This window comes from Macaca fascicularis, chromosome 8, assembly GCF_037993035.2.
Source record: "Macaca fascicularis isolate 582-1 chromosome 8, T2T-MFA8v1.1".
Taxonomy (NCBI): domain Eukaryota; kingdom Metazoa; phylum Chordata; class Mammalia; order Primates; family Cercopithecidae; genus Macaca; species Macaca fascicularis.
In genome coordinates, this window is record NC_088382.1 from 68,023,655 (window position 1) to 68,040,219 (window position 16,565).

Below are 16,565 nucleotides of genomic sequence, written 5' to 3' on the forward strand. Positions count from 1 at the left end.
AGCTGCTGATCTGGGTGACCCAAGTGCTTTGCAGTGATTCTAGGGTTTCAGTGAATACGAATTCAGTCTGAACTGATAGATCTAATACCAAATCGTTTTGAAATTCTACTTTCAAAACTGGTTATGTAAGCTTTGAGTAGAATACCTATGTTTTGCTTGAGAGACTATAAATCTACTTGAAAATGTGTTGCAGCAAACCTATGATTATGATATGACTATGAATAAGACAGGGAAACTGTATAATATTTTTGTATTAGATTTATCTAGGTTAGACAACCTAAGAATATCCCAAATTTCATTTTGGATTTCTCATGGGCATTTATATTTTAATCTAGCTTTATCGCTGGGACAAAAGGCAGAGTATGCCCTTGATAACTTTGAACAGTGGGTTATATTGACAGAAAGTTGAGTTGACTTGTGATGTTGTAATCATGCGGAGTAGAAATGATTTTTTTGTTTGTTTGTTTTACGCTAAAATAGATGAAATTGTAATCTCTTAAGAGGTTATTTAGGAAATTAAAGATCCGCTATGATCTAATAGAGCACTGGATTTACACCTAGAAAATCTGGGAATCTGGAGCTGGCTTAGCTGTGTGACTTTGAAGTGGTCACTTAACCACTCTGGACTTTCTTTTTCTCATCTGTGAAATGAGACAACTGGAGCAGATGACCGTATGATCCCTAAGTTTCAAACATCTGTGCTATGAGTTATTTCTATTAGGATCGTTTTGATTTCACATGGCACCTTTGAAGATAAATCCAGTCTTGAAGTTCTCCATATGTGGTATTACTCCCTGTCTCAATCACAATTGAGTGACTTTTCTGTCTGTGAATTCATTCTAGTAAGTGTTCAGCTCTTTGCTATTTTCTCCCTTCAAAAGTGTGAGAAGGATAAGGCAAAAATCATGAGAAAAAATGAACAGGGATTTTAGATATAATTTTTGGCCAACACAAAAAATATTGGTTGCAAAATATTAAAATACAGAACCCTTTGCTTTGTTATTCTGGGCCACAATCAAATTCGTATGGGCCCAGATATATTTTGAATCAATATTTCTCTAACATAATAACAGCACATGATTTCATTAATTTGAGTTTCTGGAAATTCCATATACCTCAGCAGTCTAATAAAATACTATCTTAAATTTCAGGTATTAAAGCAATAAAAAGAACCATGGAACTTGGAGTTTATCTTTCTATTTTAATCTAATACTAGTCTACTTTATCTTCTTGTTGACCCTTGTTAGGTAATGGGACAGGAGAAAGTAGGCTGTTTTGAAAGTTTTAAGAGTGGAGACTATCAATCTTAGTTGTTATTTGGGCATTTTCAGGCTTTCTTTGTATTTTTTTGAAGCGATACAAAATCTAGGTCAGGATTTGCAGCCTTCCTAATAAATGTTTAGTGTATCATTCATTACACATTGCTCCAGAAAGGAGATGATAGTGCTGAGGATGCTGGCATAGATCTTAATGAAGTAGTTTTTAGCCATTATCTGGAGTCCCAAATGCCTCCTTAAAATATTTTTCCCTTGGTTACTCCTATAAACCTGCAAAATATACAGTAAATCTCAATAAAGAAGATATCTATCGCAGACAGGACACTTCCTTCCCTGTCGGTTGGCTCCCACTTTCGAGTAAACAAAGATGCAGTCATTTGGACTAATGGTATCTGACAAAAGCAGATGCTGGAGGAGGAGACAGTTAAGATTTTCAGCACGGTATTTTCTTTAGCATTGCGGGCCGTCCTGATAACCACCACTTTCACGACTCGTCCCAGTATCTCCAAGTGCAGGAAAAGCCGAACATGTCCAGCAGAAGCGGCTTTCCTCCAGGAGCCTCCATTTCTTTCCCCGTTTCCTCCAGGAGCCTCTGTTTCTTTCCCTGTTTGTAAGAAGGAGTCATGTTGTTTCTGGGTCCAGTCAATGTTAATTTTCCCTGATAATGAAATAGTTTGTACTTGAAATTTGGGACTGTGAGGCCATCAAGATCTGTCCTCAATCCAGGAAAAAGAAGTCCAAGACCAGCGGAAATGTGTGCTTGTTCATGACCTTGGGTCTGAACTGCATTTGGAGGACAGAACAAGCTACTGGACTTGTCCTGTGATATCTTCTCCCTTTGCAAACATTAACAGTGTTTCTGGAGGACAGCGTACCGGTTCTGTAGTTGTTTGTGAGGAGGCTTCATCATTTCCTGCATGATTCTGGGAGGTAGAAGGAGTGACATGTCCTTTCTGGGAAGCTGAGTATGAAACAGTGCAAAGCCGGGGTTCCCCAGGCTCATAGCCATATACAGGCTCTTGTTTAGTTTATTTTCCATTGAATACATGAAGTTGGCCCTATACTTTGATTTTTGTTTCCTTTTGGAATCAGTTTTACAGTTTCTTAGAGCAGCTGAATTAGAAATGGGCTTTGAGGAAAAGCAATTTAATTTTGAATGATACCTTTTAATCACTTTTATTCACCAGCGTGATTTTTAATCTGTGTCTTTTTCCTTTTAGAAATCTCCAAATTAGACATCCAGAGCAGCATTCTTGTTCTTTCTACGTCTTGAATTAGAAACTACCAAGGCTCTTTAAGTCCTGAAAAGGAAATAAAAGGTAATTATGTTAAAAAGTTATTATTAAAATCATGTATAAACCTGGTTATAAAGTAAATATGATCCTTTGTATGTTGAGCAGAATTTAGGTATTCTCCAATTTTTCCTACCTTTTTCATTCTTACTTTCCCTTCCACCTTTTTCATTCTTACTTTCCCTTCCCTCCTTCCTTCTTTCTTCCTTCCCTTCCTCCCCCTTCCTTTACATATATTAATTTAGCAAACTTGTGGAGTCTGCCCTGTGCTGGTCACTGTTCTAAGCACACACACTGTATTCCAACTTCCCATGCCCTTGCAGGAATGGGGAGATTGGCAAAAACCATCCTTGTAGAACTGGCTCCCCAGCCTCTGTGCCGGCTGGTGGGGGGCAGATGCTTTGCCATTGGTTTGGCTGAGAGGCTGATCCCAGCACCCGCCCCACCTTCGCTAGCCCACTGGCCCTGAAATGCATGCGCTTCTCCCAGCCCTCTCTGAACTTGGCTGGGTGTTTACTTGCAGTGGCTTTTTTTTTTCCTGAGAATTCTGAGCACTCAGTGGATATTTAACTTCCCCAGTTGACACTGTTAGAATTATAATCTCTCATGGGGTAGGTAAAACGGAAACAGTGTACTGTTCCCCAGCTACTGAATATGTGAATATTCTCACTGGACATGGGACCTATCATATATATATTTTTAATTACTAACATAATGTAAATATTGCAAACAAATAAATGTTACAGATAAGTAGCATAGAATGCAACTTGCTACTCAAAAGCTACTCTCCAGATAAAATACTGGTTAGATTTAGGTGCACATTCTTTAATTATTTTTTTCTCCATGCGCATACTAATGTTCAGGTATTCAGTCTGTATTAAATCCCTTAACCCTATGAGTGAAAGTATTGGGGTAAAGATGACTTCATAATTTCTGGTAAATACTGTGACTTATTTTTGTTCTTGGCCTTTGTTAATCTAAATAATGATGTCTATGAGTTGGGGGCCACTGGCACACCTATTATGCACTTGGTTTATTTGCTGGTGTTTTGTAGTTACTTTCTAATCCAGAGCACTTACCTCCCATTGTGTTAGGAATGCATTAGTTGTTCCAGTGTTCCATAGAGAACCTGGACTCATGTGGCAAGGTGAACACCCTTATCTTGGGTGGAGGGCAGGAGTGGTAAACTTCTCCCTAAGCTGAGAACTGTGGTAAATCCACTCCAGTGTGGCTCTTGAGACATCGATTTCATTAAAAAAAAATAATTTCTACTGTTATTTTAAATTCAGGAGGTGCACATACAGGTTTGTTACATGAGTATATTGTGTGATGCTGAGGTTTGGGATATAAATGATCCCATCAGCCAGGTAGCAGCCATAGTACCCCATCAATAGGTTTTTCAGCCTTTTCCCACTGTTACCCCCCCCCAGTAGTCTCCAGTGCCTTTTGCTCCCATTTTTATGTCCATGTGTACTCAGTGTTTAGCTCCTACTTATATGTGAGAACATGCTGTATTTGGTTTTCTGTTCCTGCATTAATTCGCTTAGGATAATAGACTCCAGCTGTGTCCATGCTGCTGCAAAGTACGTGCTTTCATTTTTCTAATGGCTCTGTAGTATTCCATGCTGTGTATGTACCACATTTTTTAAATCTAGTCCACCATTGATGTACACCTAGGTTGAGTGTATGTCTTTGCTATTGTGAATAGTGCTGCAGTGAACATATGAATGCATGTGTCTTTTTGATAGAACGATTTATTTTCCTTCCGTTATACACCCAATAATGGGATTGCTGGGTCAAATGGTAGTTCCAGTTCTTTGAGAAGTCTCCAAACTGCTTTCCACAGTGTCTAAACTAATTTACATTCCCACCAATAGTATATAATCCTTCCCTTTCCTCTGCAGAAGGAGCGTAAATGATTTCAACAAGCAAAACCAAATAGTCCCGTTAAAAATTGGGCAAAAGACATGCAGACACACTTCTCAAAAGGAGACATACAAGCAGCCAACAAACATGAAAAAATACTCGATGTCACTAATCAGAGAAATACAAATTAAAACCACAACAAGGTACCATCTCGCAGCAGTCAGAATGGCTATTATTAAAAAGTAAAAAAAATTAGTTTTATTTTTCACAGTGTCTCTATCCACTCTTAAGCTGTCAGCTGCAAGTCAGTTGATTGCCACACGTCTTCCTCCTGCTGACTGCCTCTTACTCTGGCTTCCTGCCTCCCTCCTGGGATGCCAGAGCATTGCCTCTGGTGCCTGACTCGGCCCTCCTACTACTTTTCCCTGGTAGCCTTTGTTAACCTCTCCATGCGCCCTTGGAATTGAGCCCTCTCATCACTGGATGCCCGCCACTATATCCCAAAACAATTTTGCCATAAATTCCAGCAGTCCCTCCTGAAACAGACCTGGGTAACCAAGAGCCCGAGTAGCAAAATCCATAGTCCAGATCCTACTGTGGCCGAGGGACACAGTGGGCTGTGGTAACGAAGGGACAGATGACCATTGAATGGACATGGAGCATCCGTCTAGACCAAGACTTGTTATCCTGGAATGCCTAGTGCCCTGGACACTCAGAAATCCTGTCATTTGGGTCTTGTGCACTGGGTATCATTGAGTTGCCAGCTTTGAAGCAAGACTTCTGTTTTCTTACGATGAGTTCCTTCAGGAAAACTTGGGCAGGGGGAGCGTCCCAGCTGGATTTATCAGCTGACTTACGGGTTGGAAGGTCTGGCTCTGCCCAAACCAGTCCTGGCCCCCTTCCTGTCCATTGTTTCAATTCTTCTCATGTCTAGTGACAGAGTGCAGTTCTGGAAAGCCACACTCCTCAGTGCTGAGGGTAAGAGTGTGGGCTTTAATGTTAGAACGACCTGGGTCAGGACCTGGACTCTGCCATGTGCAATATGTACAGCCCTGGAAAAGCTGTTTACTCGATGTTCCAGCCTCTTCATCCATCAAAGCAGAATAACAATAGTGCCCAGATCATAGGAATGTGAGGTTAGGAATGTGAGTTGCAACATGAGCTGGCACATGAGAAGTGTTTGAGGTATGTTAGTAGCTTATGTACTGTGATCTTCTGCAGAATGGAGATAATACCTACTTCTGAGGGTTGCTGTAAACATTAAATGAGGTAGTGTATATAAATCCATTGTGCTGGGTGGATAGTGCATACTGTGTAACTGAGAGCCCTCCATGATAATGGTAAAGTAAAAATAGCACTATCAGCAAATGTGTTCAGAATGGGACAGACATTGTGACCCAGAGTGTGGGGGAATATCTAACAGTAGTAGGGAAGAATGGCCGCAAGTTCAGTCGTCTCATCGTTAGTTTAAGTCACCGTCTAAACTTTGGTCACAAAGGCTCATTGATAAAGGCTTTGGTTATGATTGACTACTAGAGTGAATAGTCAAGAGTTATGTGTCCAAAGATCCTTTTATTCTTATTAGGGACTACTTTTTAAAAGGCAGTATATTCTTGGATTTTTATGAAATTTAAAAATCAACTTAAGAGTAAAGATAGTAGTAATTATTTTGTTCTCTCATTACACAAAATTTTTTATCATCCTTAAATGGGAAGTATACTGGAGAATGCTCACTTATGTTATATGGTTGTTATGAAATGATTAAAGCAAGCAAATTGAAATCTAATAACGTTTGACCCTATCATACCATACCTAAATTAAATGAGATGTATTTAACAAACTTTGGCATTCATTTTCCTCTACTTTAAACCAAAGACACATTTGAATTCTTGGTGTGTTAGAGAATTTTCTTACCATTTGTTTCACACATTTGCTTTTTGTACACTTGAAACTAATGACACTACTTGGCTTAAAAATGTCTTTTAAAGAAAAGAGTATATAATTACATAATTCACTGCAAGTCACCTTAGAAAGTGAATGTATCTGAGCCCTCCTGTCCATAGAGACCTGTCCTGTTATCTTAGCACCCAGACCTGGCATTGAGCATGCTCAGTATAGATGGGAACTGAATTGAAAAAGCAGCAAAGGAATTGAAGGTGTGAAAACCCATGTGTTAGAATGCTGAGAATATGGTGACATTTCTAATTTACCTTTAGCAGTACAGTTTAAACTATAATGAAAGACACTGTAGTGGGAGTAACATGTGCATTTGAATGCAGTGATAGTGATGCTAGTTCTTTGCTCTATGCTAAGTTTAGGATGCCGATGGGCTGGAGTCATCTGTCTCTTCTTTCCTTCTGCCCTCCTTCCCTGCTTGCCCCTTCCTCCTCTTTTTCTTACTAGCACCTACTCCTCCTCCTTGTGAGACTGACCTTGTGCAAGGCTCCATGCGTTCTTGTTCTTCCAGCATTCCCTATGCAGTAGCCTGTGCCTCTGTGGAGGAGGTCCTGATGCGAAGCCACTACACTTGCTGTTTCTGCCGTTGTGACTTGTATTCCTGTAGACCCTTACATCGGTCAGACACCAAGGGAAGGAGTAGGCAGTCTCTTTTTCAGAATCATGGTGGCACGTCTCTCATGCTGACTTAAGTCAACCTCTTAGAGTGGTTTTATCAGTGTCCTTTGCTATATCTTTTCTCAGCTAATTTGGGATGAAAACATTCTGTCTGTATTAACATCACTATATTCTGTCAGAGAACAGTATTACGCCTGAATTTCAGCAAGTCTGTTTGCATTTCACAGGAGAGAACCAGGCTTAGCCAGAAGTTTTATATTCTGTATGAAATCAAGACTTATTATCTTACTTGATAATATTCATTCCTCATGGTAGAAATCTAAAACTGAACTTGCTAAGTGTTCTTCTCTCCAACAGTAGACATCAGCAGTCTTAAAAATCACTGACTTTTTAAAGTAAATTTGCCTTATTTCATGGCTGCCCACAGGTTAGGATTGGTCATGAGATTAAGGTGGTAGGAATAATACAGCCACCTCTCAAAATTTGTAATCATGCCAAGGGACAATTTCCAAAAACCAAGGAGTCGTTAAGGTGCTGATCTGAATGGGATAGATTAGTGAGAACCCCCACTCTTCTTGCACATGTGTGCACACATATACACCTCCCAGAGGTGTGATTTGATTTTGGACTTCAGCTGTTATTGAGTTTGCTTCCTTACTTGCTTTAGGTATTGATCTGACTTGAGTACCATTGAAGAGCAACCCCCTTAAGCGTGAGTGTATTTTAATATGTAGTCGTATACAGTTCTTCAGTCTCTTCAAACCCTAAGAATTTGAGTTTTTCTTTTCCAAGTACAAGAGTATACTAGTTCTCGGCCGGGCGCGGTGGCTCAAGCCTGTAATCCCAGCACTTTGGGAGGCCGAGATGGGTGGATCACGAGGTCAGGAGATCGAGACCATCCTGGCTAACACAGTGAAATCCCGTCTCTACTAAAAAATACAAAAAACTAGCCGGGCGAGGTGGCGGGCGCCTGTAGTCCCAGCTACTCGGGAGGCTGAGGCAGGAGAATGGCGTCAACCCGGGAGGTGGAGCTTGCAGTGAGCTGAGATCCGGCCACTGCACTCCAGCCTGGGCAACAGAGCGAGACTCCGTCTCAAAAAAAAAAAGAGTATACTAGTTCTCTGAAATTTGGTAATACAAACTTAGATTTTCCTGGAATGAGTTTCCCTTATTGTTATCCAATCATACTTATTATTTTTTAGCTTGTTTCGCTGTTTGAGTAAAGGGAAAACACATCGGATGGTGTGTTCTAGTTTTTCAGATTGTTTGAAAACAGCAAAGTATTGATAGACCTTTCATGTGTTAATGCCGTTAAGGTACAAGTATGTTAAATTTTTTTTTTACATAGTCTATAAGCTGATCAACCTGCAACCTACTATCTATAGTAAATGCATTCTTATTGTTACATAGGATTATCTTTTTTAAAACAGTACTTTTAGTGACTTGAGGTTTTTACATATTAATATATAATTTTTACTTGACTTCTCTCTAAAAGGAAGTTTTTTTTTTGTTTGTTTTTTGTTTTTTTTTAGTTAAAATGTTCTCCAGTTTGGAGCTTAGAATGGTGACTCATGCCTATAATCCCAACACTTTAGGAGGCCAAACTGGGAGGATTGCTTGAGGCCAGGAGTTTGAGACCAGCCTGGCAACATAGTGAAACTCAGTCTCCACAAAAAAAAATAAAATAAAAATTATCCTAGTGTGTGGTGCACGCCTATAACCCTAGCTATCCAGTAAGCTTAGGCAGGAGGATTGCTTGAGCCCAGGAATTGGAGGCTACGGTGAACTGATAGTGCCACTGCATTCTAGCCTGAGCGACAAAGTAAGACTCTGTCTCTTTAAAAAAAAAAAAAAAAGTTTTCTAATTTAGGTTGCATACATCAGTCATGATGATGAAATTCTTTTTTCACAAAAAGTATTGTTCACAATCTGTTTAGTTTTCTTAGTGGCATCTCTTTTCAGTGAGTACCGTCTTTGGCAATGTTTTCTGACTTGTTTCCTAACTTAACTAGAATTGGAAAACAGCCGTTACTTTTCTCTCTTTCTCTTTGTTGTCTGGGGCCCTCATACCTGACTATCTTGATTTTCGCTTTCTCCTTCCCCCACTGCAGTTAACGCTTCATCTCTGAGGCTACTTTTCTTTGTTTGGAGTCTGTCAGCTGAACAGATAGGCATCACCAATGTGTGACACAAGCAGGGACTGTCTGGGTTTGAAATGCAAGATGTATTGTACCAAATGAATTCTAGATTGTCCTGCTTTAGTAGCTCACCCAATTTTTGTTTCTTTAATCTTCAAAAGGTACGACTGGGATACTTGTATTCCTGTAGACCCTCACATCAGTTACACACCAAGGGAAGGAGTAGGCAGTCTCTTTTTAGGATACTTGCACCTATTGAGAAAGCTTGTGGTCCTCTCCCTGAGTGATTGCTGATAACATAGAAACGCATGGTAGCCTCTTTTCACTTAAAAATTAAGTATCAGGTATTGCTTACTCTAGATTAGGTTACAGAGCTGCCATCACTCCTCATCATCAGCCCTGGGACCATTAGTGATGACTGTTCTCTGGGCACAGTGCTGTGTTGTGTTTTGCACATGGAATCCTGGAGTGTTGAAGACAGAGATGTCGCATATTTAATTTTAACTCCTTGATTTTCAGAGGAGAAAACAGAGATCATTTCACAATTGCCTTCATATAAATAGTTGTAAGAATGCAACAAAGATATTCTTAGTATAGCTATTCTTCATGTAATTAAAATATCTGTGAAAATTACCTTTAATCCCAGCACGTTGGGAGGCCAAGGCAAGTGGATCACTTGAGGTCAGGAACTCGAGACCAGCCTGGGCAACATGGTGAAACCCCATCTCTACTAAAAATGTAAAAGTTAGCCGGGTGTAGGGGCATAGGCCTGTAATCCCAGCTGCTTTGGAGGCTGACGCAGGAGAATCATTTGAACCTGGGAGGCAGAGGTTGCTGTGAGCCAAAATCGCGTCACTGCGCTCCAGCCTGGGTGACAGAGTGAGCGAGACTCTGTCTCATAAAAAAAAAAAAAAAAAAAAAAAAAAAAAAAATCTCTGAAAAGTAACAAGTACCTCAAATTATGTTAAAATTGATCGGCTCTCTCTACCCACCCTTCAGATCCACTTTATCCGGGACCCAGAGAAGAGCTTGGCATTCAGGAATTTCCTAAACAGCTGTGTGTTTGTGTTTGCTCATTCATTGGTTCCCTTAAGAAATGTATTCTGGGCACTCGCTGTGCAGTACCGGAAAGACGTGGCTCTTGATTGAGAAGCACATAGTTAACCCACCAGAGTTGTTATCTGATCCCATATTTCTTTAAATTTAGCATTTGACGGAGCCAGCAAGATTTGTGTTTTCGACAGAATTCCCTGACGGAGCTGAGGAGAGCCTATCAGCCTGAGGTAGAGGCTATGAGGGCATTTCCCTGGGGCCAGGTTGCCGGGGGCTCAGCCTGGGCTGGCACTCACAGGGCCCCTCCTTGCTGGCCCTACTGAGCCCAGAGTCATTGTCATTCTCAGAACCTCCTATGTTTGGGTTATGCTAAAAATGTAGGGAGCTCTCTTACATCAGCCTTAATTTGACGGGAAGAGGTCAAATTAAAGTCCTTGTTTGGTTTCCTGCAAAGTCCCTGTTTCCTGCAAAGTCCCTGTTTGGCTCCTTGCTGGTTGGCCGAGGCAGGCGAGTCCACCCTGGAGTACCACAGGCCTGTTCCAGGGGCCAAGAAGGCCTTTGTCTCCAGCTCCATTTTCTTCCTCTTTGCTTTTGAACGTCTCACCATCCATGTAGAAAAAGTCTTATACATGTGGGATCCCACTGAGTTTATATGGTGTTGAAATTTCACTCACTAGTACTCTTCTCACAATTTAAAAAATAGTCATTTAAGAAGTTATATCTGTTGAGTAGGCTGTGTTAGGAGCCGCTCCTGTCTATGGGACAGTAGGAAGTACAGCAGGAATTTCAGAACCAAATTTCAGATCTGCCCCCTGATAGTGGTGGTTTGAGTCACATAGAGTGAGGTTAGCCTCCCCCTCTGAAGGTCAGTTCTTATATATATTTAAACATGCACACACACACACACACACATACACACATATTAGAGACAGGGTCTCACTCTCTTGCTCAGGCTGGAGTGCAGTGATGTGATCATAGCTCACAGAAGTAACCTTGAACTCCTGGTTGCAAACAATCCCACCTCAGCTTCCCAAGTAGCTGGGACTACAGGCATATGCCACCATGCCTGTGGAGACAGTGTGGTCTCTAATTTTTAAATTTTGAATATTTAAATTTTTTTTAAATTAAATGTTTACATCTTTTACATTTTTAAATTTTTTTTAAAGAATTAAATTTTTTGTTTGTAGAGGCAGCCTCTCACTGTGTTGCCCAGGCTGGCCTCGAACTCCTGACCTCAAGCAATCCTCCTATCTCTGCCTCCTGAAGCACTGGAATTGGTCAGCGCTTCTTCGACATACTGTACCCACCTCAGCTCTTTTTGAGTGAACCCTTTTTTTCCCCCTGCAAAATATTTAACTTTCCCTACTTGTTATTTGGGCACAAATAATTCTGTCCCTAAAGTGGATTCATCGGCATTCTGCGAGAGTTTATTTATTGAACGCAGAAGCAGTTCGCTTTCCTCTAACATTACCAATACCTGAAATATGCTTACGGAGAGAAACTGGTGTCTGTAGCCCAGTGAGCGTGTGCCATATGCGCACGGCGGCTGCTCTCCCAGCCGTTGACTTGTGGCTCCTGCACAGTCATCTTGTCAGCATCACAGACCCACATAGAGACCAGGCACTCCAGGGCCGCTCTGCCTAGATTAGAGCTGGAGGAAGAGAAAACACTAACCCAGGCAGCAGTGGCCATTAGCCCACCCAGAACAGAATGCTTACACCCAGAACAGATGCATTCACATCTTAGGAAATAGTGCCTGTTTCCATATAATTTTAAAAACACTACCTCACCTTTTTTGCTGACAATTATATTAGGAACTTTAAAATTGTATTTTGATTTGAAATCTGGAGACTTACATTAAGGTAAGTGGAAAGTGAATTACAGCAATGCAGGATCAGCTTTAAAAAAAAAAAAATCAGTTTTTATTGAGACTGAAAATGTCCACTTAGGATATTTCTTCCTTCTCTACTATCCTTAAGTTGGTATATCATAGTTTATAGCTAAAATAAATGGTAGTGATAAATGTGACAAATGTACACTTTTTTAAAAGCAGAGGTTTAGAAATGGGAAAACCTTTTTTTTTTTTTTTTTTTTTGAGACAGAGTTTCACTCTTGTTGCCCAGGCTGTAGTGCAGTGGCACGATCTTGACTCACTACAACCTCCGCCTCCAGGTTCACGCAATTCTCCTGCCTCAGCCTCCTGAGTAGCTGGGATTACAGGCACATGCCAGCATACTTGGCTAATTTGTGTATTTTCAGTAGAGATGGGGTTTCACCATGTTGGCCAGGCTGGTCTCGAACTCCTGACCTCAGATGATCCCCCAACCTCAGCCTCCCAAAATGCTGGGATTACAGGCGTGAGCCACCATGCTCAGCCAAAAATGGGAAAATCTTAATTGCCCATGCCCACCTCGCTAACATAGCCAGGTGAAGGAAGTGAACATTCATCGGAGTGTTCATTCCAGCAAGAAATAGGACCACTGTTTCAATCTAAAATGTGATGATAGTTCCCACTCTTCTCCTATGTTACCTTTCTGTCCACATCTGAAACATCCAATCATGACTATGTACCATCAGTGGTCCTCATTAATTAATTGATGGTGATATTTTAGCCAATATGTCAGCAAATGTTCTTTGCTGATTCTGTCTTCCCCATCCCCAACAATTTGATTTGTGGGTATTCTGTATCTACTGCCTGTGTGGAGTGAGCCACAGTCAGTGGAAATCATAACACATGGGGGCTCTTGTTGCCAGGTAGAGAAGGTAAGTGCACTACCTTGCATGGTAAAATTCACTCACTACAGTGGTAATCAGCTGTCACCAACTTGTGACATTGATGCCTTGCGTTGCACTGATTGGTGGAGGAAGAATGGGGGTCATCAACACTTACTGGTGTTAACCATCTGCTAAGTAAGGACTTACTTAAGACTAGTGCATGTATTTCTGTTCTCTGAATTTCAGCTGTAGGACTCAGTAATCACTTAACTACCAGATGGTTGACAGACAGCTGACTTCTGCTGTCAGTCAGGAAGCAGTGCTAGGAATTGAAATTATTTCCTTGCACTCTGATTTTTCTCAGATAAAATAAGCAGGGGTCTAGCTTCAGTTCTTAGTGGGATATAGCCTTGGGTAAAGTGCGTAAACTCTCCAAACCTGTTTCCTCCTGTTTACCATGTAAAGGCTGAATAAAATAGATTTTGATTTCTCTGTTTTCATAAGGCATAGAATTTTTAATGTGACTATTATAATCAGGCAAAAATTTAGAACAAGTACTGTTATTGGACCGAAATCTCCTATTTCATCTTTTTAGATTCCACACATGTGATCCAGTGTATGGTACTAATTGCATTTGTGATGAAGAAATTCTAAAATCACAGATGTTGATTAATTTAAAAATGGAACATACGCATTTTTATTAAGCTGTTGAGTTACAGGGTTTGGGCTCCTCTTCCTGATTTTCTGGCGCAACCCAGCGGTGATGAGAATTGTAAGTACAATGTCAGCATCATGCAGAGATGAAATTAGGGGACCCATTTGTCTTTTGGCTGCTTTTGCAGAGATTCTTTTATACAATGTATCTATTCCTAGTTTAGTCAGACCTCTAATTTACCTGGATTTTTTTTGTGATACAAACTTCAGTTTTTCCCAGTGGGGTCTCCCCATCTTATTTCTTCCAAGAGAACTAGTTAAGTGATTGGTTGCAGGAGGTACTGTGGGACATTTTGGTACAGTTAGATAATGTGTGCACCATCATGTGCCAGCATTTTATGAGTAGGACTGCGCTTTTCTAGAATTGCTAGATGTAGGTGTGAGTGAAGCTTGAATGTTGCATATATTTAATTCTCTTCAAAAATATGTTTCTTGTGTATGTTGTGTTTTCTACTATCTAAAACTGTAATCCACATCAGAACTGGTTATCAAATCTCCTGGGATGCTTGCATAAGAATTGAAATAGATAAAAAGCATCTGCAAGTTAACATGCCAGGCATTTTTCTGGTTTCTAGCGGTCCCACTTCACACTGTGGGAATAGTCCTGGCTGCCTCTAGCCTGGGAAACTTTTCATGGTGCTTTCATCTTTGTAACACTTCCTTCTCTCTCTGACAGCACCAGGAACAGGGCCTGTTTGCACTGCAGTGAATGAGATAATTTTCCAAGGTGGGAGTGCAATGCACCAGGGATTAGCTGATATTTAAAGAACATGAATGAAAGCAGCAAACACCTCACCAGGGCGGGCCGTACAAGCCTTTGGGCAGTTATTCCCTTGTAGGATTTGAAGTTTTATTGGCAGCTGATTAGGTAAACTGGAGTCATTTGTCCCCTAGGTGTGTCCCTACCCGTGAGGAGAGGTGGCCAGTAAATGTCAGCTGAGGCACCGAAGGCTGCGATGTACCAGCCCGGTGCCCTGTGAGGACGGCCTAGTGGAAACACTCAATGCATGCGAGTTTGCTTTTCAGACCTAATCATTACTTCAAGTCAGGGATTTTAACTTTGTCAGAAACTTGAGTTGTAAAACAGATTGGTCTCCTGAAAACTTCCCTGTCAATCAAGAGCCTTCATTTTCAATCTGGAATATATCACTAATTTTTAAACCCCTGACCTCTTTCAGCTTTGATTTTTTTACAAAATCTAAAGCAATATATAACCAAAACGAAATCTAAACACTTACAGAGTTTGCTATTGCCAGGCACTGTTTTAGCTATTTTACATGTATTACCTCATTTAATCCTCATAACAGCTCTGAGGTAGATTCTGTTATTATGCCATTTTATAGATGAGGAGACTGAGGCATAGAGAGATGAAATAATTTGATCAGGGTCATACAAGCTAATAAGTAGTGAAGCAGGTACTTGCATCCAATCAGACTGATTCTAGAATTCCCTTCTCTTGACTGCTATACTATACTGTCTTCAAAAAATGTAATGCAGATCTCCCTTATTTCTTTACATTTGGCTTGACTGTGTGAATACACATTTCCTCTTTTATGGGAGATATTTGAACCAATGAATATGAATACTATTTTTCTGGGCTTAGATATGTTTTGGCGGGCTTGAATAAAGCACCTCGTCTGTGCTACTTGTGAATTACTTTCTAGAGCAGCATGAGTTCATACCTAGATACATGTGTTCTCAGAGGCACTGCATATACTGATACAAGTGAATAATGTGCAATCACAGGGGTGCCACTTACATAGACTACCATGGTCATGATGCCCCTGACATTGTGCAGTGTGCAGCCTATGCAACTGTCTGTGCAGCCCTTTAAAAGCTGCCTGCCAGCCTTATTTAGATAACTTTCAGGAACATAACAGAAAACGAATATACCTCTGGTCATAGTTCATGCTTTATAGGCTTACCTCAGTGCATCAAAGCTACCTTTCAGTTAAAAATGTATGAATGAAAAAATAAAAAATATTATATAGAACATGTCTGTATATTAAAATATCCATGTAAAAGCAGCCTACCAGATAAGTAAAGAAGCTGTTAGGGTGGCAGCTGAACAATCAAAGTACCTGTACTCATTTCTAATTTAGATGGACCTTAGTAGCCAGACTGTGGATGTTACACTTAACAAAATCATCAGCTTTGTAACTTTGCAAATTAGACATTGACACAATAGAATCAGAAAATAAAAACCAAATGGAAATATTTCAGCTGTCATTTAGCTTGAAACAACAAAACTCACTCACACATCAGACTTCAGGGATTCATGGATGCTCTTTCATGAAGTACCGGTTGTGGCTAAAAATCAGGCAACACTTGGAAATTTTTATGAGACGGGCAGAATACTTTATGGATGAAGTGAAACAGAGCCCTCAAACTGTTTTATCAATTAAAGATATTCAATAGTACGTGGGTTATGTAGCATTTATACTACTTAGTTTTAGGAAATAATGAGTTAACTGGCTAAAATAAAAAGCTCTCTTTCCAAGCAGCTTTAATTAGGTAAAAGTCAATGCTTAATAGTCTGTTAAAGCATTATTTTAAAAATTAGTGAAGTGGAATTAATTGTAAGCTAACAGTCTTAAGTTGGTGTGGTGTAGGCTTCTGCAATTACGATGGTTATTGTCACCTTTATTAAGGGAAGAGGGCTAGCACAGGGCATGATGTGGAGTTCACAGCACACTTGAATTCTATTCCCTTAACTGCTCACAGCAGTGCTGCATGCATCAGCAGTCATCAGGGCTGTAGCAGGGTGTCAGCAAAGTGACACATAACCACACTCTGTCTTGCTACTGTGTCACTCTTCAGTTAGAAAGTTGAGTATTGATAGTAGGATGAGGATTTAAGCATCTTGAGGGTGGGAAGATCCGTCTGTTTCCTGACTGCTCTATCCCCAGGGCCTGGCACCCAGTGAAATGAATGAA

At 40.5% G+C, this 16,565-nt stretch overlaps 1 protein-coding gene across 5 annotated transcripts in view; it reads left to right on the plus strand.

Moving 5' to 3' along the window:
* The window catches only part of FAM110B (family with sequence similarity 110 member B), a 161,984-nt gene that overhangs the window by 36,168 nt on the left and 109,251 nt on the right, over positions 1-16,565 (plus strand). For 2 of the 5 annotated variants that reach the window (XM_005563362.5, XM_005563368.5), the window contains exon 2: positions 2,498-2,596. The exons of the other annotated variants lie outside the window; for them this stretch is intronic. The gene's annotated coding sequence lies outside the window, so the exon portion shown is untranslated. The remainder of the gene's footprint in view (positions 1-2,497; positions 2,597-16,565) is intronic. 5 annotated transcript variants of the gene reach the window in all.